We start from the raw sequence: 24,281 nt of genomic DNA on the forward strand, positions 1-24,281 counted from the left end.
ACAAAAATCCACATCTGCATGGATCTTGCATTCTAGTGAGAAAGTAAGATGGTAAAAAAGATAAATAGGTAAATTTTATACAATGCTTCGTAACGACAAGTGCTAAGAAGAAAAACAGCACAGAAAAGACAGAAAGGAAAAGGGAAGGGGCGCATGTGGTGCAATTTTGTTAGGATGCCAGGGAGGGCTGAGCGTAGTCGTAAATGACCACATCATTTGATGGATCAAGCCAGGGACTGCCAGTCTGTGTTTCTGAGGGACACATAAAGAAAAAAAGGCTTCAGGAATTCAGAAAGATCCAGAGTGGGGAAATGAAGTGAAAAGAAATCCAGTCAGTGGGGAGTCGTGAAGGGATAAGTTAAACGCGTTTTGGGAGTAAGGAAGAAAGCAAAAGTGCGGTACAGCCTTTCATTACACGTGAAAAGAATCATGTTTCTTTTTCTAGTTAGAAAAAGCTAAACATTGTGCGACTTATGCCCAAAACCCCCTTCTAAGGGGATTCTCACCTTAACTTGTCTTCCGTGGTCAGTGTTTCCCGCCCCTGAATCTGGGTTACTGTCACTATGGCTTTCAATTGGCCCGGCTTAGGCGCATGCTCTGCGCGTATTGGCCTCCGCTCCTGTCCCCAGACAAGCGGCCATCTTGTGTCCCGCCCCTACCGTTGGGTCTTCTGGGAATTGCAGTCCCCGCTCCGCTCTGTCCCGTCACAGGACTTTTTGCCCTCTGTTCCTGGGTCCCTCAGGCGGCCACCCAGTGGGCACACTCCCAGGCGGCGCTCCGGCCCCGCGCTCCCTCCCTCTGCCTTTCATTCCCAGCTGCCAACATCCTGGAAGGTAGGGGCGGGGAGACAAGCCCAAGTGGAATAGTGTTTCTGGGGCGCGGGTCTGGGTTTCCACGCGCGTCTGGTCATCACCCCGGAGCCCAGGGGGGCCGGCGCCGCTCACGGGGCGGTGGGCTTCTGTCCCGAGGACTCTTCCGCCCCACGAGGGTCTCAGGGTGGGGACTCGGGCCCCCTAATTCCCAAGCACCGACCCCAGCCCTAACCCGTGCCTCCTCCACTGTATTTATACGTGGGGAAACTGAGGCACGGGGCCACGCCAGCAGTTCCGGGAACGCCACAGCTCTTGGCTCTGGGGGTGTGGTCGGCACCCGCCGTTTTGGGATGGTTCGTCAGTTTCATAGACAAGTAGCGAAAATCCGTCCCAACAGGTCTGTGTTAAACAAGCAGCTCTGGGTTCTCCTACGGGGTTGCTGAACACGTGCGCAGGACAGTAGCAAACCGGAGTACAGAGAAGGCAGCATTTTGGGAGATAATTTTACATTACTATATCACAAACAGACAAAAAGGCATCGAATTTATTGTTGTGGGAGAATTCGTCGGTACTTGGTCGGACTTTCTTACACCTATTTTATGGTTTGTTGTTTTTATTTTTAGCGTCAAAGGGGGGATTTTAAAGGTATATCCAAGTTGGGGGTGGCGGGGTGAAGGAGGCAGGTTAGTGGAACTTGAGATGCATCTGCAGATTTCTCTGTAAGCTTAAATTCTGCCCTCGCTGTGCTACCTTGGAACAGCCACTCACAGCGCTTATCTGGGAAATAAGGAGCCCAATGCTCCCAGGTCAAGTGGCCCAAGGATGCTGCCTGAAGCCGAAATCTAAATTGAGGTCATGCTTGTGAAAGTTTACCACTTGCAGATTTATTGCTGTTATTATTCTGGTCTCTCAGAAATGTGCTGGGACCAGTGGAAAATACCCACAGTAGTTGTTTTAGAAAGGTTCTGACCCAGGCCGGGCCCAGACTACCAAGGGCGGTCCCTACTCGCATCTGATGTTAAGCCTTGGCTTAAGCCTGCGGCCGGAGGCCTGGGCAGCGGAGGCTCCTGGGAGTTGCAGTCCCGCCCCTTGTTTCTCGTCGGGCAGGTACGCCACCTCGTGGCGTGCCATTTTGCCCGGCGAGATGTCTCCTGGGAGATGAAGTCTCGCTTCTAGACGTTCTGTAGAGCAGCCGCTTGACTCGGAACTACAACTCCCATGTGGACCTGCGTTCATGGCTGCCGGCCTCTGTCCACCTGCTGCAACCTGGACTAGAGATGTTTAGTAAAGAAAGAAGTCTAGGGTTGTGTGTGTGTGTGTGTTGTTACTGATTGCATATGCTGTTCTAAGTATTAAATATGAGATTGTTGTATACAGTGTTCCAAGTATTAATGTACATGCTTTCAAAACCACTAACACTCGACCATTTAGAACATGTTCACATGATCTCTTTTTAATATTACATTTCCCATTTGTATATGAGAAAAAACTTGAGAAGATAGCCCATGATTACACAGCTGGCAATAAAATATATATTCAATAAAATATGTATGATATGATTTAATCCTCTTAAAAGCTATATGAGAGTGAGAACCATTTTTATATTAACTTTACAGATTAGAAAACTAAGGCTAGGAAAGCTAAGTAACTTGTTCAAGTTACAATACTGGTGAATAAAAGGACTGAGACTGTAAGCCCTTCGGCTTAACAATGTCTGCTTAGAGAAAGACCCTACCTTACAGAGCCAAGGGAGAGTCCAACCTTTCTGGTTACAGAATTTTTAATATTTTCATTATACCATGTTGCCTCTGTAGTTAGACACTAAACGTTTGAGCTGCAAAAACCTTTGAGATAATTTAATTCTAATGCAAAAATCTTGGAACACTTCTTGGCCTATAATAAAGGTTCCACAAATGCTAGCTGTATATCGTTGTAGAATACCTTTATTTTAGAGATGAGGAAACTGACCCAGGTGGTAAAGCAGTTTGCCCAAGGTCACACACACAGTTGGTTTGTGTCAGAGATGAGACTAGAACCAAGCATCTTATTTTCAAGTCCAAGGTTATTTTCATTCCACCAGCAGTCAGCTAGCAGGAACAGCAGATGTGTAGCTTTGTAGATGATTGTTTCTCCTGTAATTTGTTCTTTCAAGGCCACAGACCAGGACCAATTGTTGTAAAGTATCTTATTATTGGTAAGGTTGTAATATTTTATGAATTCAACAAATATGTTTTGAGCTTCTTTATATGGTCATCTCTGTTAACGTGCAGGGACCACATAGATGATAAGGACTTAATGCATTCGAACTGGAAGGACCTTATAAATCATCTAATCTAACTCTTATTTTATAAATGAGGAGAGTGGTATAAAGTAGTCTGCAATCTTCATCTCATGCCCTCATGTCAAAAGCATCCTATTTCTGCAAGAAGGCAGGTTTCTGGAGTCCTCACAGTAGTATGGATAACCTTTTCAGGCTTATGCTTTTCTATTTGGTATCCCTGTCTTGGCCTTTTTCCTGCAGCCTTTGATAGAATCCTTTAGGAAATGTTTTTGTGTCCCCATCTTTATTTGTGTATTCATGCAACTTCGACATGCTCTGTTTCCATTTTGGAAATTAGTCTGGTTTTGTCTCCCATTACTCTTTTCTCTTTTGTTCTTTCAGACACTTGAGAACAAATTCTGACACTATGTTTGCATTCACATGTTAAAATCTGACCCTCTAATATGAACAATCAGAAATCTAACAAGTTGTGACTTCCATTTTGGAAGACATATTGGCCTTTTCAATTATATATTCACAGATAATATGGCAGGTAACTCTGGTCTCTTCTGAAAGATGGTTTCCATATAGTTGGGTAATAAGGTAACAGTTTTATGAATTGTTGGCTAAACATTCCTGAAACAGTCTATTTGAGAAGTTCTCCTCGTCACCCCATGCCCCCACCCCCACACTCTCCCAACTGATAGTCTGATCATTCATCTTCCAGCACAGTGCCTGACCACCAGTAGACACTGAAAAAGTACTTGTGGCATTGCATTCATAAGCACCCTGTTCCCACATCTTTTCACTGAATCTGTTTACTCTTTTAATGTAGAAGTGCAGCTTTGAAACATAAGATGTAGGAGGTTACTTTGCTTTCAACATGTACATTGCAGGGAAAAATCTCAGCCTTTGAGGTCATTCTCCAAGGGGTTGTCTCTTTGGGAATGTCCACATCTGTGACTTCTCAGATGAGAAAGTGATCCAAATAGTAAGACATAGCAGAGAAGCAGTAGAGGGGTTGTCAGAGGACCTATGATTTAATTCCCAGCTGTGCCTTTTAGACAAGTTACTTAGCCCTTGGTTTTCTCTCTTAAAATAGGGATAATAAGCATTTCTACCTCACAGTGATGATGAAGAAGAAAGTGTGTTCAAAGCTTTGAGCATGTTGTCAGGCTCTTAACAGCTTGCAGTCAATAGATAAATATAATAGCTCTTATTTTTGTTATTGTAAGCCTGATATATGAAAATTCACATTTCCTCAAGATTTAAAACTTAAGGCAGATATTTATATTATAAAAGGATTTGTTTGCCACTTGTTTTCTTAGAGTAGCACACTTGGTCATCACATTTAAAATATGAAGTTCCTCACAGCTCTTGATAACCTGTCTTGTCAGCACAGTGATACTCTCTTGTGTGGGCAGAGAGATAGTGAAGTTTTTGGCTCGGTACTGCCTGCTGAGAGGTCCCTGATATATGGTTCCACCTATATATTAAATCTTTGATTTAAAAGCAGTCTGTTTCTGTCAGTGGGAACTTCTGTCCGTCTCTAGACAGGAGTGGGCCTATCCCAGGAGCCTCAGGGTTAGCGTGAGGCAGTCGTCATTAAGCTGGTGAATAATCCTGGGGCAATGACCATGGGGATGTGGCAGTGCTTCTTTCTAAAGCTGACAACTTCAGTAGCCATGAGGTTACTGATAAGGAGGTGAGTTACTGAAAAGAAGTGATACAGGGAAGGAGAAACAGGAATGAGGATCACAGCAACAGCAGAGGAGACGGACAAAGGAAACAGCGGAGGCCCTCAGTATCCTAAACATGTTTTTATTCAGCACATTTATCTTGCTCCTAACTCTGTGCCAGGCACTGCATCTGCTCTGGTGAGAGCAGTAAATGGGGTTGGCAGGGAGGCAGTGATGGGGTGAATGAGGGTATATTCTCGGCAGGGAAGAACCTAGTACAAGGGAGGAAGAGAGGGAGGGAGGGAGGAAATGTTGGGATTTGATGAGCAGAAAGAAGGTCTGTTTGCCTAGGGTATGAAAATCAATGGCTGGAGGAGGTGGAGAGAATAAGGCTGCAGAGGTGAGCCTGAGTAATAGATTTATTTTTCTTTTTTTTTTTGTTTGTTTTTTTTTTCAGTCTCCATGGAGTTTATTTAATATTTCATCATTTGCCCATTTTTTCTCAACAACTTTATTTATTTATTTATTTTTTATTATACTTTAAGTTCTAGGGTACATGTGCATAACGTGCAGGTTTGTTACATATGTATACTTGTGCCATGTTGGTGTGCTGCACCCATCAACTCGTCAGCACCCATCAATTCATCATTTACATCAGGTATAACTCCCAATGCAATCCCTCCCCCCTCTCCCCTCCCCATGATAGGCCCCAGTGTGTGATGTTCCCCTTCCCGAGTCCAAGTGATCTCATTGTTCAGTTCCCACCTATGAGTGAGAACATGCGGTGTTTGGTTTTCTGTTCTTGTGATAGTTTGCTAAGAATGATGGTTTCCAGCTGCATCCATGTCCCTACAAAAGACTCAAATTCATCTTTTTTTATGGCTACATAGTATTCCATGGTGTATATGTGCCACATTTTCTTAATCCAGTCTGTCACAGATGGACATTTGGGTTGATTCCAAGTCTTTGCTATTGTGAATAGTGCCGCAATAAACATACGTGTGCATGTGTCTTTATAGCAGCATGATTTATAATCCTTTGGGTATATACCCAGTAGTGGGATAGCTGGGTCATATGGTACATCTAGTTCTAGATCCTTGAGGAATTGCCATACTGTTTTCCATAATGGTTGAACTAGTTTACAATCCCATCAACAGTGTAAAAGTGTTCCTATTTCTCCACATCCTCATGAGGATATTTTTCTTTTTTTAAATTTTACTTTAAGTTCTGGGATACATGTGCAGAATGTACAGGTTTGTTACATAGGTATACATATGCCATGGTGGTTTGCTGCACCTGTCAATCTGTCATCTAGGTTTTAAGCCCCGCACGTATTAGGTATTTGTCCGAATGCTTTCCTTCCCCTTGCCCCCCACCCCCCAACAGGCCCTGGTGTGTGATGTTCCCCTCCCTGTGTCCATGTGTTCTCATTATTCAACTCCCACTTATGAGTGAGAACATGTGGTGTTTGCTTTTCTGTTCCTGCGTTAGTTTGCTGAGAATGGTGAGCCTGAGTAATATTATGCAGAGTTTGGTTACCTGCATTTTGACCTTATTCCAAGGGCATTTAGGAAACTGTTTAATGGCCTTAAATGGGGAAATGAAATTATTGGATTTGTTTTCATGAAAGTATGGTTGTATAGCAATGTATTGTATTATTGAAGATTACTAAGAGTATAGACTTTAAGTGTTCTTGTTCCCAGAAAGGGGTCTCGATCCAGACCCCAAGAGAGGGTTCTTGAATCTTATGCAAGAAAGAATTCAGGGCAAGTCCATAGAGTAAAGTGAAAGCAAGTTTATTAAGAAAGTAAAGGAATAAAAGCATGGCTACTCCATAGACGGAGCAGTCCTGAGGGTGACTGGTTTCCCATTTTTATGGTTATTTCTTGATGATATGCTAAACAAGGCATGGATTATTCATAACTCCTCTTTTTAGACCATATAGGGTAACTTTCTGACATTGCCCCATGGCATTTCTAAGCTGTCATGGCGCTGGAGGGAGTAGAGCAGTGAGGATGACCAGAGGTCACTCTCGGCGCCATTTTGGTTTTGGGGGGTTTTAGCCAACTTCTCTACTGCAACCTGTTTTATCAGCAAGGTCTTTATTACCTGTATCTTGTGCCAACCTTCTATCTTATCTTGTGACTAGGAATGCCTTAACCTCCTGGGAAAGCAGCCTAGCAGATCTCAGCCTTATTTTACCCAGCCCCTACTGAAGATAGGGTTGCTCTGGTTCAAACACCTCTGACATTCTCACCACAAATAAATAAGTATTTGAGGTAATGCATATTAATTAGCTTGATTTAGCCATTCCACAGTGGATACACATCTCAAAACAAAGTAAATCAGTTTTTAAAAAGTATGGATGCATGGATGCATTATGGGTAATGAATTTATCTGAGGTAATAGTTGATGTGGGAAAAGTATGTATGCTTGTGCTTCTTTAATTTTAATGTGCATACAAGTCTCCTGCTGATCTTAAAATGCAGATTCTGGTTTAATTAAAGACCTGGAAAGGATCAGAGATTCAGTATTTCTAACAGACTGATGCTGCTGGTCCGTGGATCATCCTTTGAGTAGTAAGTACTTGCGAGACTCTTCAGTGGTCTAGGTGACAGAGGATGTAGTTAAGAGAATGGACTCTATAGAGCAAAAGACCTAGACTTTAATCTTGGTTCTGCCACTTTCTATGTGTGTGACTCTGGGGAAACTGTCCAAATTTCTCTGAGCCTCAATTTCCTCATCTGTGAAATGCGAGTGATAATTTCTATTGCAGAGGGATGTTTTTTGTTTTCAGTGAGGTAACCCATTGAAAGTGCTTACCACGGTAACTGGTACTCCATGAATGGTAGCTAATGATTTTGTTTTTATCACTATCAATAAAAAACACAAGTTGATGCATCCTGCTCTATGTTTCCTTGTTTATCATATTTTGAATACTAAGAGGACTAGATCACCTTTAATTCTACTGTTTTTACTTACCTCTATCATATGATGTTTGGAATTTCTTCAATCCTCTGTAAAAGTTGGAGTATTGTGGGGTCAGGGGAGGAGAAGTATCTTTTCCTCACCCTCAGGTTCTTGGTTGAGTCCCCTGTAACAAAAGACAGATTAAAGAGAGAAAAGCACACAGATTTATTTAACGTAAGTTTTATGTGACATGGGATTCTTCATAATGAAATGAAGACCCCCAAAACTGGTAAACCTGTGTATTTTTTATGCTAGATTTGATGAAGAAGTAGATAGTTGTGTAGAAGTATGATTGAATAAGGAAGTATGAGCTAATAATGGGAGGAAATGTAGCAAGACCTGTTTGTTCAGATTCTCTGTAACCCTTTGTCTTCAGAGATAAGGATGTTCTTTTACTCCAGGTATGGGACGTGAGAAACCTTTCACAGGAGGGTCTTAGACCTGCTTCAGGAGAAGGCCAGATAATTCTTCCTGGGTTTTATGACCTGCTTCAGAGGAGAAGGGCAGAAGGAAGGTCAGAGAGTGACCTCTGACCTTCCGGCTTCTGCTGTCATCTCAAATTCCTTCAGCTTACAATATTTGGGGGTAGTATGTCCTGAACCCCAGCATGGGCAAATAGATATATTTCAGCCCATGCAATTTAGTCTTTCTAAATTTGATGGACAAAATCTGGGGTCCTTATATGAACACATTATATCTGATTATTAAAATGAGAATTCGAGGTACCTGGCCTCCTAATGTAAGTTTATTCCTTCATTATGTAATTTTAATTTGTTTGGATTGCTTTCCAACTAGTGGCTCTCAGACCTGGCTGTAAGTTAGAATCACTGGGGCTGGTCCCATCCAGATAACTGAAATAAGAGTGGGGAGGGGAGCAGGTGTTTTTTTTGTTTGTGTGTTTTCTTTTGTTTGTTTATTATTTACATTTCCCAGCTGATTCTAAAGTGCATTTAGGATTGAAAACCACTGATTCTAATAACACAGCATTGTGGAATGATTTGCAGCTGATTCTAAAGCGCATTTAAGATTGAAAGCCACTGATTCTAATAACACAGCATCGTGGAATGAATCGGGTATAATCCAGTAGGTAAAAGGTCTGAGTGGGGAATGAAATATCTAGAAAGTAGCATTTTGAAGCCTTTGGGGTTGAAAGAAAAGCAGCTTCACAAAGCTGTCATGGAATTTGATGAACTTACTATAAATTGTGCACTAGTTATCTTTGAGATTAACTGTCAGGGACACTCTTTCTCCCCCACCCTCCTGGTATCTCTTGCTGTGCTTATCTAAGGGTTTTCCTTATATCAAATTTCAGGTTGTGCTTCTCGTCCTGTACTTAGTTTACCTCATTCCTCATAGCTGGGGGTGTTGTGGGGGGCTATAATTCCATTAAAACTGTGTTCCAAAGAAACTCAGTGACATGCTTTCATGATCTGTGGTGGTGTTATTGAACAGGTTTAAACAATTGTTCAGATAAAATACCACTCACTTTTACTGGTGATATTCTTACATTCTAATTGAGTAGCTTGAAATGAACCATTGAAATGAACCACTTCTAGAAAGGCTGCCTATTATAAAGTTTTCTTCCTATCCCCATCCTCCCCCAACTCCATGTCAAGGCAGAAGAATAATTAAGCTAATTTGATTACATACCTTTAATTTTCTTGATATTCCATAAATGTAGTGATTGTGAGGGAGGAAAAAAGAAAAGCATTCTTTCTCTTTCTTAGACTCTGCTCCTGGGGCACTGAAAAGTAAACTGACAAAAGACAGATTAACAGGAGAAATCATTTATTACATATGCATACAGAGGTCTTCATAAAAAAGAAGTGAAGACTCTATAAGAGGTGGTTAGGTCTGGGAGCTTATATATTATGTGGAGAAGAAACTAGACAAAGTGAAACCTCCTTTGCAAAAATTATGATGGTGAAAGAGATCTGACCTAACCGCATCTAACTTGCTTCTAACCTCCAAGCTGTCCTCGTTCATTCCTGCGCATAGACCAAACTAACTTTAGGAGGATCTTAGTTTATAGTTTAACTTTGGAACAAAGATGTTAACAACCCTTTCCCAAACCCCCTAGGACTAACAAATTATCCACAAGTTTAGAAATTATGCTTTAGGAGTCATGCAACTAGAGGCCACAAGATTCTAAACCTCCCCAGTTGCTCTTGGGGATAATATCAAAACCTAAGGTTGGTGCTGGAGATATTTTTCCAGCCTTGCGCTTGATGGGTCATATGGCACCACCTGGATTGATAAACTGGCTCATTTGGTCTTGTGCCCCCATGCAGGAACTGACTCAGCACAGGAGGACAGCTTTGACTCCCTGTGATTTCATCTCCAATTCGACCAATCAGCACTCCCCACTACCTGGCCCCCCTACCCACCAAATTATCCTTAATAAATCCCAGTCTCTGAAATGTTCCAGGGAGACTGATCTCAGTAATAATAAAACTCTGGTCTCCTGTTCAGCCAGCTCTGCGTGAATTAAATTCTTTCTCTGTTGCAATTCCTCTGTCTAGATAAACTGACTCTATCTGGGCAGCAGGCAAAATGAACCTATTGGGTGGTTACAAAAGGATAAGGGGATTTGGGCTTCTGGGGTAGGGGGACAAACTGTGAAAAAATGACTAGGAAAATGTATGGTAAATGAAGGTTGTTTAGTAAGGTTTGTTTATGCAGGTAAGAATTCTCTCTGGTAGGGAAAGGGGAACACTTTTATTTATAGAAAATGTTCCTTTACAAAGGAAAATCTATGCCCTGCTTTTAGATAGATGGAGGAGGGCAGAGGTGTTTCTTTTTCTTTTTCTTTTTTTTGTTGTTTTTTCTGAATCTGCTGTTCTTAATTGCCTTCAACTCAAATAACCCTTATGCCAAACTGGCATATTTTGGGGTAGCATATTCTGGTCCCCTTTCAGACCCTTTCCTTTGGAAAGTTGTTTTTGCCTGTCATAGAAAATGCATGCAGTTGTATTTGAGTATTTATATTTATATTTAAACTCTTAAATCAAGGGTCCACGAACATTCTTGGCTTGAATATGTATTACCCAGCACCATAATTTCATTTTTTAGCATTTCCTGAACCTTTGTGCCCACCAGGAGGTTATTTCACAATGTAGTAGCCTTACTTTTCTAGTCTGTTGACTCCATAAAGAGAAAAAGAGAAAGGGTGGGAAAAACAGTGTTTTTACCAGAGTGTTAAATTCAGTTAAAAACTACGTATTTTAGGAGTATTTTGTATGTATGCCAGTGTTTTCTTTTAATGATGAATAAGTGGGAATAGAAGAGAAAATTGAGAAACTGGTTAAGAAGCTCACAAAAGATATTCATTGACAGGATTCTGGAACTTAAAGACCCTTTCTGAGTCTTTTTATGTGTTTATTAGTGTCCTTTATTATGGATTTACCTCTTTTTATTAACAATCAGAATTCTATTAAAATTCAGTATATTTTGCAGTTTCTCAGACTCACAGCTACTGGGTTAGAAACCATCATAGATAATGTTGAAGTATCAGTACTCCCTCGCAAGGTTTAATGCATGCATATTTTAGTTAGACCAGGCTGGAGGAGCATACAGTCTATAGTTATTTAATCACTGAAGTCTGTGGAATGTGGTAAGAACAAAATTTTTATATTCTGAGAAGTCTTCTTCCCATGTCTTAGTTTTGAAAAAACAAAGCAAAACACAAAACTCACTGCTGCCTTTGGACTCCACATTAACTGAAGGGTGGTACCTGCTTGGTTGTGTCAGTAGACGTTTAAGCTGTGCCCAGAAGCACGAGTTTACCTATGCATTTGGAGCCTTGAGGACAGGCGGAGGGAAGGGTTGGAACTTGCTTAGAATAAGATTGTTTTAATCCTGGAGTACTAGCGATTCCAGTTCAATCTCTTGTAGGAATGATCCTGGCAAGAAATCCAAGGGAGAGCAGGAGAGGCAAGAGGGAGGTAAAACAAATGCAGAGAGTGTGGGAGAGGTAGAATAACAAAAAATGGCGGGGTGGAGAGAGAGAGGAATATTTTTTGTTTTACAGCCACTTGTGTAAATAAAATTAGTCTCTGCCTGTCAGTAACTACATCATCAGAAAGTGGCAGGTCTAATTTTCACTGGATGTAGTCTACCACTTTGTTAGCCTGCCTGGTAGCATACCAGATGCCACTTTGGGACACCTTAGATAGTAGTCAGACTCTAGTGCAGCTGAAATTGAGGTACCAAGACCTGTGCCACCAACCTTTCCCAATTTAAGTGATCTGGACGAGACCTGCTCTAGTGAGTCTAACTTGTAGCCAGGGCCAAGAACTACTGGTTAGAAAGCACTCCCGATGGGTTAAAATTATGTCAAGAAGGGGGCACTGTAATTGGATATGTAAATTTCCATTCGAAGGCAAGGTACCTTAAATTCCCATCTTAATAATCAGATATAACATGTTACCTTAAAGATCCCAGATTTTTTCCATCAAGTTTAGAGAGACTCAGTTGTATGGGCTGAAATATATCTATTTGCTCATAATACCTCAAAATTCACAGCAGATTGAAGGAGTTATAGCTTGGGCCATATGCCTACCACTTGAAATTGTTTCTATAGCCAGTGGGAGGGGGTACTGTGAGTGGCCAGGTGTGGCACAAATGCCCACCCCTGGAGAGGAGAGATTCACCCAGAGGAAGTGGGGCAGGCCTGCCACATTCTCAGCATCAGAGGCCACCATTCATACCAGAGTATATGTGACTGGTGCCCCCTGGAGTTGTGCTGTGCAAAGCTTGCAAGGCTGTACACACAGAAAGGCCCTGATTAACGAGAGATGCTGATACCTTCAGAAGAGGGATGTGACACTAGGGATACAAAAACAACAGGTGGCCACTGTAATTTGAAAGCCCATTTGCTGGGTTCTGCCAGCTTAGTGGATAAAAACAAGGCCAGGAAGCTTCAGAAAAATCTACAGCTGAGGCCGTCTCTTGGCTCCTCTGAGCAGGGGATGAAGCTTCCTCTAAGCTAAGGCTTCCTCTAACCTCTTGAACTTCCACAAGACAACAGGCCAAGGTTTCCCTGGCCTAGAGGAGTTAGCTGTGTTTGGCTTCCTGGTGCAGATGGAACAGCTGGATCCAACTCCTATGGGTCGAGGACTGCTGGAACTATATGCATGGGTCCTGGTGAGGCCAGAAGTGTTTGCATTTCCAACAAGGTGCCAGGTGATGTATATGCTGCTGGTCCGTGGGCCACACTTGGAATAAAAAGATTTTAGATTTTTGTGGCTTCTACTAAGTTGCCATTCTGTTTTAACGTAATGAGTAGTATTGTTTAGAATTTATATATATATATACACACACACACACATATGTACACACACACACACACACATATATATATGGCAAGTTGTTTTTGTCTGCAGTTTTATTTCTCTTTCTAAAATGGACATAATGGTACCTACTTCATAGATTGTTATGAATTAAATGGGATGATCTATATAAAATATCAGCACTGCCCTCATGGAGTCTAGTGAAGGGGACAGATAACACATAGGCAAACACCTGTAACAATAAGATGCCAAGTACAAGAAGGAAGAGTATAAGATACTGTGATAGTAAGAGGGATGAGTAACCATTGAGATAAAATGGCCAGAGAGGAAGAGCTGAGAATTGAGCAGAGACCTAAGTAAAGGATGAGAGGCAGCTGGCCATATGAAGAGCTGGTATTAATAGAATGGGGTTCCAGGCAGAAGGAATAGCCTATACCAAGGCCTTAAGGTGGGAAAGAGCTTAACACCATCAAAGGGAGAAAAGAAGGCCCCTGTGGCTGAACCATAGAGAGGGCAAGGGAGACTGACATCAGATGAATTGGCTGTATAGATAGGGCCCAGGCCACACAGGGCCTTGAAGTCAAAGTATGGAATTTGGATTTTTTTCCCATGGGTAATGCTCCTGTCCCTGGATCTCAGTATCGTGGTTGGATCCAGACCTCTTTTCCACTCATCTGCTTCTTCACTGAGCACCTACTTCTAGACTTTTTTTCCCCTCCCTTTGGCCAGAACATGAGTTACAATCCTGGCTGATGCTTCTCTAATGCCTACTATGTCCGCAGCCTAATTTGTTCCCTGTTAAAACACTCTCCGGACCCTAGGTTCCATTTGTATAACCCGATTCCTTCTCATTTCTTTCACTAGGTTCTGATCAGAGCATCTGCGATACCCACTTCTGCCCCCTAATGCGGTATCAGGTCCATATCCCGCCTGATTTGACTTCTCTGCCACCTGGCAGTGAAAATCAAGAACAAAGCCCTAGCAGTAGTCAGGCAGATGAACACAATGAAAGGGACTGAAGAAGAAGGAACAGTTTGGAATCTATTAATTGGTGGAAAGAAGAGGAGATACATAATTTTTATATGTTAGAATCATGGCTTCAAAAGATTTTTTAAAAAGAGCTTGAAAGAAGCTGGTTGGATCCATCTAGTCCACTCTCCTTTATTTGCATATTTGAAAAACTGGCTGTAAAGAGGAGAAATGACTTGGTGTGGGTCACAGACAATGCAATTGGCAGAATGTTGACCTTTCTTAGTTTCCTATAAATTAGCTCCTGTGTCTTTTGCTTCCTTCTTATACTTTTTACAGCTTTTATTTAACCTTTGATTTTTAATCAATGCTTCTCTTTCTTTTGGACTGTAAGCTCTATGAAGGGCAGTGGTAGTGGCTGTTTTGCTGACGGCCGTCTCCCCTGCGCCTAGTCCTTATGCAGGGTGAGTGATTTATGTCAGGTCCCTAACTGAGAATTCAGTGTTGGATTTTGCACTGTACCACACTACTTCTGGGCCATCTTCCATTACTGATTGTAAGTCATTTCTCTGGTTAGCTGAGTCTTGGCTGCACGGGGAGTATAGGCAAGTGAAATCTACAGAAACTGCAGACTTCATCCCCTTTTACCATTTCTCTGAATTTGCATAGCCTCCCGTTTCTTCCCCGTAATGGGGAGAATGCTTTGTTTATTGTGTTAATGTTATCTATCTTCCCTCTCTAGGAAGATAGCACTATGAGGGCAGGGACAATTGTTGGTGCTGTTCATTGCTCTGTCTCCATGCCTAGAACAATGCATGGCCTATGATAGACAAAATGAGGTGTGACTCATCATAGCTATCAAGATCTGAAAGTCTGGGTTGTCCTGAAGACTGTTGCTCCCTGCAGATGAGTTGTTTATACTTCGTAGAGAATAAGATTATTCAAATGCTGGGGAGTCAAGGAGGGACTCTTGAGAGAGGAACCTATAAATAAGAGCCCATTATCTGACCCTGAGAACTCATTTCTGGCTTTGCCTTTCATTTGCTGTGTCATCTTGAGTGAAGTACTCAACCTCTCTGAGCCTCACTTTTCTGTAAAATGGAGATGATAATACTACCTAGCTCTTAGAGCTGTTGTGAAAATCAAGTGAAATCATTGATTTCAATTATGTTCTACACAGTGCCTGACACATACTCAGCACTCAATAAGTATGACCTGAGAGGAGTGTCATTAAACTTGGAATGTTACTCTATTCCTGCTAGCAGTTACACATGCATGCCAGGTTTTACTTTATAAATCATAACTAAATCTTTCCCATAGGACTATGTTATTTGGTGAAGTTTCATATTCACTTTGACCATCAAATAAATGTAGAAATCATCAGTTCTGGCTATGTAAAGTTTACTGAAAATGTTGATGAAGAACAACCCAGGATTCAGCACAAAAAAATAAATCCTGGTTGATGTTAAAGACAGGAATATAAATCAGAAAACAAACATATCTGTAGTACTGTAATATTTAAATGCCTTCTCATAAACACTTAAGATTCTCATTAGTCCAACATCAGAAAAACGATAAATATTAATATTTGTCATCAAAGGAAAGCTTAGAAATCAAAGCAGAGTAAACAACTGTTGTATTTCAAGAATTACATAATACTGCAAGCATTTTTAATTAAACACCCCAAAACTCTATTTTTAAAAAACTTTCTGTATGAGTTGGTTTATTTTTATCCAGTATACAAACTAAGATGGATGTACATTTAATCAGAAAAAAATGCAGGTAATTTATTGAGTCAGATCATGTTCTCAAAGATTTAGGTTGTGTTGTGTGTCTACAAAAGAGACCCACATGTGTCTGAGGCAACCCTCCATCTCCATTGATCTCTAATTCTATTTCAGGAGGATTCTATTGGAAATGGGCCCTAGGTAGATCATGTAAGGGCATGGGTGCTTCCTGTCTTCATTGTGGGTTCTCTCCTGAAGAGCCTCTCTTCTCAGGTCATGTTGCTGCTGCTCTGAATGGGCCAGGAAGTATGTGCAGCAGTCCCAGGGTCAGGAGGGAGCAGAGGGAGGGAGGACAGTCTACTGCCATCACTCTGAAGCTGTCAGGCTTTTCTTTCCTGCTTTCACAGTGCCTGAGATAGCTGACTCAACATGAGATGGCTTCATTATGTCAACTGGCAGTTGGGAGACCCGGGTTTTAGTTCTGGCTCTCCCACTGCCTTACGCACGTCTCTTTTCTCTGGGCCTCCCTTTCCACGTCTGTAAAGTGAGGGCTTGGATCTGATCATTCTGAAGTCCTATTCCTCTCCAACATTCTGTGACCTGGGTAGAGTGCTTCAGGGACCTGATGAGCCCTTTTCCCTGCCCTCTGCAGAAGGGTAATTCTGGAGTGGCTGACTTTGGAACCAGTCAGAGCTGTAGCTCATCTTAGGTAACACATTTAAGTTCTTGGTTTCCTCATCCATTAAATGAGAATAGTGCAAGACTGTTGTCAACACAAGAGATGTCACTGGGAAAGCATCTAAAGCTGCATTTGGTAGGTCACAGGGATTGAATAATGATGCTGTGTTATTATTACTAAATACTATATTTATATAACAATAATATATGTTTATATTTCTATATTTATATTTTATTATATTTCTATATTTATATTTTATTATATAACATATATAATATACTATATATTATCACAAAATATATTATTATATTATTGTTTTAATATATAAATATAGTAAATATAGTATATTGTTATACACTATGTTTATATCTTGACTTAGCATTTTCCTGGCACTTTATACCACAGTTTTCTTATCTAAAAATGGGGATAGTAAGAGAACTTACCTCACTGGTTAGTTGTGAGGATTAAATGAGATAATACATGAAAACACATAGGGCACTTTCTGGTACATATTAAGCACTAATGACATGTTAGTGATTATTTTAGCTATGATTTTATTATTGGTCACAATACCTTGCTTTTTGTGAAAGCACTGGACAGGACAAGGTGAATGTGTTCTCTAACACACATGCTGAAGTCAATTTCCAGTGGTCTAAAAAAACCTAACATTTTCCCTAAACATCTCATTTATCATAGGAAAAGTTAAGTAAATGACACTGAATCTGCGTTTAAAAGTCAAGTATCTGTATCCAACATGGGTTCTTTTTTTTTGAGATGGAGTCTCGCTCTGTCATCCAGGCTGGAGTGCAGTGGTGCAATCTCAGCTCACTGCATCCTCCGCCTCCTGGTTTCAAGCGATTCTTCTGTCTCAGCCTCCCAAGTAGCTGGAACTATAGGCGCGCACCACCGCGCCCAGCTAATTTTTCCAACATAGGTTCTTAAACCAGGATGCTTGGGCCTCTTTAAAACCTAAAATTTCAGGTTCATGATCTATCTGCACATAAAAATTGAAAGCAAGTTAAAAGAGACCTTACTTTTTTTTTTTTTTTTTTTTAATTAGATTACTATGGCCAGGCAGCGAACTAAGATCTTTGTGTAGATTTTTGTATTTCATCCTCATAACAACTCTATAGAGTCGATACTTGTATTATCCTTGTTTTACATATGAGAAAACTGAAGCTCAGAGAGGTTAAACAAAGGCTCAAGGACACTCAGTTGGCAAGTGGTGGGCCTAAGATATGGACCCAGGCCATCCGGCTAGGGAGCTTGAGCTATAATAGCTAATGTCCTTAGGTGGCAAAAAGGTCAGACCTACCTGATAGCTACCTTTTCTGTAAAATGAAGTCTAATGGATAAGGACAAGGATATAAAAGGACTTGCTTTTTATCAATGACATAGCAAATTAACATTCTTTTTTTTGTTTTCAAGATCATTCCATTTCAAGTGAGGGGATGAATTTCAATACAAATAAGACTTATTTAAGGAAACATCAGTATTTTTCTCAAAGTAGCAGTATCAAAACCTTATGGAATTAAAGAAAATGTACTGCATTTATACAATGCAAATTTATTTAGAAAAAAAATTTCTTTATCATTTTCTGTAGCTTAGCTTGCAGCTGTTGTCATGTCTATTTTTAAAACACAAAAATAAATTGTTTCTTTTTAAGTCCATTGGATCTGCAGGCAGGTATTAGACAAAGTTGGTGTGGATCAGTTGAACATCTTGGTCAGAGGGCCCAGAATATTCTGTAAGAAGGTGCTATTTAGAAGAAATTTTCATATCAACTGCATAAGAAAATAAATTTGGAAGATTTAAAAAAGTATAGAAATGCTCAAAAAATAAAATAACATTGCATTTCACCCATTTGTGATAGCACTATCAATCTTTCAGTGTATACTTTTTTTCCATTGTTTTTATTGCATGCATATATTTGTTCTGTTAGTTTTCTAACAGAAAATGGACACATTTTTCTAAATTTGGGTAATACTTTACATATAGTTTTGTTTTGTTTTCATTCATCAATATATTGTATGCATTTTCCCATGGCATTAATGTCTACAGAGTACTCCACTGTTAGAACATGACATTATTTTTTAATCTATCCCATTTGGTCAACGTATAGATTTTCCCCACTGTTTTTTCTGATGTATTTGCATGTATGCATAATCACATTCATGACTTTTTTCTTAGGAGACATTTCCAGGAGTGGGAATGCTGGGCCATGTTGTAAAGCTGTAGGAGTAGCTGCCTGGTGTTTCTTTGCTGCAAGCAGTGCTCCCCTGTGAACCTAGAATCCTCACTAACAACTTCTCCTGGGCTCTACTTCCCAGGAGCTTCAGAGAAGAGAATATAGAGCCAGAAGCTAGTGGGGCAATTAACCACATCAGTCTTCAGTTTCTGCTGGTTGATCAAAGAAACGTGTTGGGTTACCTATACTGGCCTTAATGTGTCATGTTTTATTTAATGGGTTACTATGTCAGCTTCAAATGCTTTCAGCTGCAAGTAACCTGCTTAAAAAGAATAGAGGTTTGTTTCTTCCACATAAAACGAAGTCTAGAAATGGCTGGCTTTGGTTTTGATTCAGCAGCTCAGAGAAGTCAAGGGGAGTGTATCTTGTAGTTCTTGGTCTTACCATAATAGCCACAGAATTGCTGCAGCTGAAGCAAGCATCATGTTTGTATTCAGGGAGTCAGGAGGAGGTGAGAGAACAGAGAGATGAATGAGACACATTCTTGATCCTGGGAGTTGTTAGCCTGATTAAAAAAGTAGTGCTTTTTTCTCATATTGCAGAGATAATAGAAAATATATTTCATTTTAGAAAATATATTTCACCCATAATCTTGCCACTCAGGTAATCACTACTCTCACATTGGTGGCTATCCTTCTAGTCTAGTTATAAATGCAGAAATGCACAAAAAATGGGATTGCCCGTTTATATACTGTTTTGTAACTGGCCTTTTTAATCAGCATTTAGCTCAGTGTCTAGTACTTGGTAGATGCTCTAAAGAATTTACTGAAAAATTAATGAATGATTTAAAAAATATACTATGAATACTTTTCTATGCCACTGAGTATTCTACAGTATATGTTTTACAGTATAGTCTTAGACAATTGCATATTACTGAATTGTTTAGATGGTCCATAATTTCCTTCACTTGTTCTCTATTATTTTACATGTAGATTAAAACAGTTTTTTTTTACTATGATAAATAATTCTGCAGTGAATGTGTATGTGTGTACACAAATCTCTTATTATTTTCTTAGATAACTTCCTTTCAAAAGTTGAATTTCTGGGTCTAGGGATATGCCAGTTTTAAAGACCTTGATGTATACTACCAAATTGCCCTCTGCAAATGTGTCACTAACACCAGCAATGAGAGTTATAATCTTTTAGCTCTTTATTCTTACAAAACAATATAAAAAGGTATAAAGTGAAATTTTGTTCTTGCTCCTCTTCTCATACCCTCATCTTTGTACCCATCTCCCTTAAGGTAGCCACTTTTATTAGCACACAGGCAAATATTATGTAGGTTATTTTCCTTCCTTTCTTATATAAAAATATTGTACAATACACATTGTTCTGTACCTTGCTTTATTTGGTTTGACTGCTATATAATGTTCCATTATGTGAATATTCTATTTATTTACCTGTTCTCCTGTCTAGTCTTATTTGAAGCCTGTGTCTTTTCAGCCAAACTGGGCCCAAGTGAACCTTCATATTCTGGCCCTGCTGCTAGGCCTAATAGGAGCAGGCAGCTGTATCTTAATTTCCTAGTCCTGTGGTCTGGCCTACTACACATTTTGACTGCCTCCCAGGGCATACTTGGTAGTATCTGAAATATTCTGAATCTTCTAAGAAGGGAGAGAATTTCAAAGGTAGGTTTCTCCTCTTGAAGACCTCCCTGGTCCTCCCTTAGCTTTGATTGTGAGAGAGTTTTATCTTCTAGTTTAGGTAGAGAGCCAACCCCTCCTCCTCCAAGGGATGGTGGGCATATATGGGAATTATGACCCACAGACCTTTTAACGAATTTCATCTCACAGAGTGCTGGCTCCCTTGTATGTTTATGGAATACGTTTTTTCTTTTTTCTTTTGAGACAAGGTCTTGCTCTGTCCCTCAGGCTGAAGTGCAGTGGCAAGATCTCACCTCACTGCAACCTTCACCTCCCTGGTTCAAGCGATTCTCGTGCCTCAGCCTCCCAAGAAGCTGGGATTACAGGTGTACACCATGGTGTCCGGCTAATTTTTGTTTTTTGTTTTTTTTTGTAGAGACAGGGTTTCGCCATGTTGGCCAGGCTGGATTTCAGAGGCTGTAAACATAATTTTTGAATGAGGAAGTGAGATACGACAGGAGCTGATGTAAGATTGCCAACTTTTAATTCTGCCAAGCAAAGAGATTTAAACAATTATTATTTTTTAAATTTTTCTAATTTTGCTAGGTATTGGTTAAAAACAATATTATGGTTTGGTCCTGGTTTGTCAACTGGTCCTTAGCGATCCTTACTCTAGTCTAATTGCTTCATTTCTGAGAATCAGAAAATTTAAGTGTGTGATGGTATTAGGCCATTATTGCATTGCTATAAAGAAATACTGGAGACTCACTAATTTATAAAGAATAGACATTTAGTTGGCTCACAGATCTTCAGGCTGTACAAGGATGGTGCTGGCATCTGCTCGGTTTTTGGGGAGGCTTCGGGGAGCTTTTACTCTTGGCAGAAGACAAAATGGGAGCAGTCATGTCATATGGCAAGAGCAGGAGCAAGAGGATAGTAAGGGGAGGTGCCATACACTTTTGTACAACCAGATCTCACAAGAACTCACTCACTGTTATGAGGACAGCACCAAGAGGATAGTGCTAAACCATTCATGAAAAATCCACCCCCGTCATCCAATTACCTCTCACTAGGCTCCACCTTTAACACTGGGAATTACAATTTAACATGAGATTTGGGGGGACAACTACCCAAACTACCTCAGTGATCCAAGTCTTTCTCATTGTGTTTTGGCATTGTCAAGTTGGAAATACTAAGACATGATCAGAATTTGCTTATTTTTTATAGCTAAAGACAACAGGGTACAGCGAGGGGAAGGGACTTGTTAAGGTGGCAGCCAAACTCTGTGTATACCTCAGTTCCCTTACTGGGTTAAACTGCCTAAGGATCTTGACCCGATGCACCAAGAAGAAATGGTTACTGGATTGATCTAGAAGGAAGGCTAGTGGATGTTTATTCCAGCCTCCTGAACAATATAAACGTCCCTTCTCCAGTATTTCTGGAAAACAATGTATCTGGTCTCTACTTACATGTATTTAACAGTAGAGAGATCCCTACTGCGTAAATCAGCTGTTATTACACCTGTTGATATGTTGTTCTAAGGTCTACACATGCTTTCCAGTAAATCTGAACCCATTAATAGTGACAGTATTATGTACTGAAAACTTACTTTGTTCCAGGCCCTGTGCTGCACACTTGACATACCTCCTTAATCTCTGACCTGTGAAATGAGTATTTCTGTTGTCTCCAGTTTCCTAATGAGGGCCTGGTTCTCAGAGGGCTAGAGTTATTAGCACTGGGTAACACAGCTAGTAAGGTACTACAGCTAGCTAAGTAATTGGGAGTTATATTAGTTTCCTAGAGCTACTGTAACCAATTGCTACAAATTTGGTGGCTTAAAACAACAGAAATTTATTTCCTCACAGTACTGGAGTACAGAAGTCCAAAATCAAGGTGTTGGCAGGGCCATACTCCCTCAACAGGCTCTAGGGGAGAATCCTTCCTTGCCTCTTCCAGCTTCTGGTGGCCCCAAGCATTCTTGGCTTGCAGCCACATAACTGTTTGCTTCATTTGGCCTTCTCTTCTGTATCTTCTTCTCTCCTGTCTGTCTCCATCTGCCTTTCTTTTGTAAGGACACTGATCATTATATTTAGAGCTCACCCAGACAATCCAGTATGATCTTATCTCAAGATTCTTAATTACATTTGCAAAGACTTTTTTTTCCTAATAAAGTAACACTTGCAGATTCCAGGGATTTGATGCAGACATATTGGAGGGTTGGGGAGTGGCATTCAACCCAGTACAGGTTTTTACACTAGTGCTGTGATTCCAGAATCTGTGCTCTGCTCTACTATACAATATCTTGTGAGGTGACACAGAGAAAATCCATTTTCCCTTATGCATGATAAGAAAAGACTGGCTTTCTCGCTCAGTGCTGTATCTTCTTTGCCTTGTATGGTACCTTGTATAGAGGAAGTGCTCAGTAAAACAGAATGGCTTTATTGATGAGTGAGGCATCGAATATATGAAGGTAGTTTTGCTGTCTCCCATTACTTTTCTCCAGGCTGAATATCCCCGGGTTGCTTTTGTGAAGTTCAGAACCTCTCACCATTCTAGTTGCCCTCTTGGAGGTATTTTCCAATTTGGCCAATATTCCTCCTAAAATATGCCTTTCAGGTTGAACTCTAGATAAGACCTAAGTAACAGATGTGGGGGAAGCAAAATTTCACCTTTACCTTCTTAGGGTTTTTGGCTGGGCTTAAAAATTAAATTGATATAAGGCAGATTAATAGGAGAAAAGCATACAAATTTATTAATATAAGTTTTTTTGTGACATGGGAGCCCTCATAAGGAAATGAAGACCCAAAGATGAAGTTAGAATTGAACACTTTTATATGTAATTGGGTAAAGGGTAGTAACCTGTGAAGATGTGACAAGGCAAAGGGGCTTGGGCCAGAATATTTAACTGGGTGGAGAAGTGATGAGGAAAATAAGAGCTAGTTTAATAATGTTTGTTTGTACAGAATTCTCTTGGTCTCAATGTTCCACCCTTGATGATAAGAATGTTACTTTCCTTCTGGTGTAAGAAGAATATTTTCCATACAGGGATTTTAGCTCTTGCTTTTATGAAGAAAAAGAAGAGGGTCAGAATTCCCTTCTTGCACCTCCGTTTTTTTTTTTTTTTAATTATTTTTTATAAGTGCCTTTAGCTTGAAAATAATTCTTATGCCAATGTGGTATATTTTGGGATGGCATGTTCTGCCACCTTTCACACAGTAGAATGTTAATTCTTGTGGTTTGTACACTATATTGCTTTAAAGTAGCTGTAGATTGTGTTTACTTTAGAGCAGCTGCTAAAGTCATTGCTGGTGATTAATAACTAAAGACATTTTTTAAAAACCTCTCCCTGTATTAGTAGCCCTACTCAGTCTCTGAGTTTTTAGGCCAAATTCAACCCTCAGTTTTGCTAGTACAATTTTTATTGATTTTGGATTCTGGGAATTGATTTTGAGTTTGGAAAGAAAATAATCCGAACATCACACTCAGGGGTTTAGTAGAAAGGGCAAACATACTCATGAATATATCCGGTTTTTCCTCTCCATTCCAATTTGTTGATCCCATGGAAAAAAGTTCTATGCTGTAAGAGAGATGAATAATGATCCAAAAACAATTTTCTGCAAGAACAAATCAGAATTTTCATGACCAAATATTAGAGAAAAAGAAGCTCTTTCTTCTTTATTTCCACCCATTGTGGCATGTAGTTGGCACAGTCTTTTTTTGTTTTTTTATAAATCACATTTACCACCTGCTTATGTTAATTTTCATGTACTTATACCCTGACCAAATTTATGCTCTTGGTATTGTATGTGCTGCAAGTTTCACTGCTGTCAAAACATATTTTAAAAAATAACCCATGGGTTTTAACCAGTATAGTCAAGATAAATTAGATATTTTTAAAGTAAAATCTACCTTAATATTTAGATCAGCAAGAAAATGTGATTATGATTAACTTTTGCCCTTATGTGGCAAGATAGGACAGAGGTATACTAATGTTTTAAAAAAAATTTTTAAATTAATTTTCTAAACTAGGGATTGAAATAAGGAAAAGGTAATAACTCCCATT

At 40.1% G+C, this 24,281-nt stretch overlaps 1 protein-coding gene across 1 annotated transcript in view; it reads left to right on the forward strand.

Moving 5' to 3' along the window:
* Positions 1-672: 672 nt before the first annotated feature.
* The window catches only part of FHIT (fragile histidine triad diadenosine triphosphatase), a 1,513,705-nt gene continuing 1,490,096 nt past the window's right edge, over positions 673-24,281 (forward strand). The window contains exon 1 of the mRNA XM_031935191.1: positions 673-833. The gene's annotated coding sequence lies outside the window, so the exon portion shown is untranslated. The remainder of the gene's footprint in view (positions 834-24,281) is intronic.

This window comes from Piliocolobus tephrosceles, chromosome 2, assembly GCF_002776525.5.
Source record: "Piliocolobus tephrosceles isolate RC106 chromosome 2, ASM277652v3, whole genome shotgun sequence".
NCBI classification, from domain to species: domain Eukaryota; kingdom Metazoa; phylum Chordata; class Mammalia; order Primates; family Cercopithecidae; genus Piliocolobus; species Piliocolobus tephrosceles.